Source organism: Schistocerca americana, chromosome 3, assembly GCF_021461395.2.
Source record: "Schistocerca americana isolate TAMUIC-IGC-003095 chromosome 3, iqSchAmer2.1, whole genome shotgun sequence".
In the NCBI taxonomy this organism is placed as follows: Eukaryota; Metazoa; Arthropoda; class Insecta; order Orthoptera; family Acrididae; genus Schistocerca; species Schistocerca americana.
In genome coordinates, this window is record NC_060121.1 from 590955418 (window position 1) to 590956617 (window position 1200).

Below are 1200 nucleotides of genomic sequence, written 5' to 3' on the forward strand. Positions count from 1 at the left end.
AAGAGCACCCTGGTAGGATTGCAACGGGGTCCGCCTCGGGACGCACGAGCACGCACGAGGCGCGTCGCACGCCTTCAGCTCGCCCCACCGGCAGGACGTCCCACGATACATGCCAGTTAAACACCGACGGGCGGTGAACCAACAGCGTGGGACACAAATCCAACTACGAGCTTTTTAACCGCAACAACTTTAATATACGCTATTGGAGCTGGAATTACCGCGGCTGCTGGCACCAGACTTGCCCTCCAATAGATACTCGTTAAAGGATTTAAAGTGTACTCATTCCGATTACGGGGCCTCGGATGAGTCCCGTATCGTTATTTTTCGTCACTACCTCCCCGTGCCGGGAGTGGGTAATTTGCGCGCCTGCTGCCTTCCTTGGATGTGGTAGCCGTTTCTCAGGCTCCCTCTCCGGAATCGAACCCTGATTCCCCGTTACCCGTTACAACCATGGTAGGCGCAGAACCTACCATCGACAGTTGATAAGGCAGACATTTGAAAGATGCGTCGCCGGTACGAGGACCGTGCGATCAGCCCAAAGTTATTCAGAGTCACCAAGGCAAACGGACCGGACGAGCCGACCGATTGGTTTTGATCTAATAAAAGCGTCCCTTCCATCTCTGGTCGGGACTCTGTTTGCATGTATTAGCTCTAGAATTACCACAGTTATCCAAGTAACGTGGGTACGATCTAAGGAACCATAACTGATTTAATGAGCCATTCGCGGTTTCACCTTAATGCGGCTTGTACTGAGACATGCATGGCTTAATCTTTGAGACAAGCATATGACTACTGGCAGGATCAACCAGGGAGCTGCGTCAACTAGAGCTGAGCAGCCGGCCGCCCGGGAGTGTGTCCCGGGGGCCCGCGCGAACACGCAAGCGTCCGCTCAATTATTCTGCAAACAGGAGGAGGCTGAGCTCCCCTGCACAATACACCTCGAAACCCTCTCAGGTCCCGGCGGCGCGCAGCGCCGTCCTAAGTACTTGGTCGGGTTCGAGAGTGGCGCAATCGCCCGGAGTTTGGCGAGTAGACGCTTTAGGTGCGACCACCCGTGCTCCCAACTGAGCTTGCCGCTGCCGACAGAGGCCCGGGAGCGTGCTGTCGTGGCATTGCCGGCGGGAGACAACACGCGCCACCTACGGTGGCCGGCAGCTCCAACGCCAGCGCCACAGAAGGACAAAAGCCCCACTTGGGTGC

The 1200-nt window shown here is 56.6% G+C and overlaps 1 non-coding gene across 1 annotated transcript in view; it reads right to left on the minus strand.

Annotated features, from left to right (window-relative positions):
• Positions 1-812, minus strand: part of LOC124608865 — a 1910-nt gene extending 1098 nt beyond the window's left edge. Inside the window, exon 1 of the ribosomal RNA XR_006979421.1 lies at positions 1-812. This exon is cut by the window's left edge and continues 1098 nt beyond it. This is a non-coding gene — a ribosomal RNA (small subunit ribosomal RNA).
• Positions 813-1200: the final 388 nt, after the last annotated feature.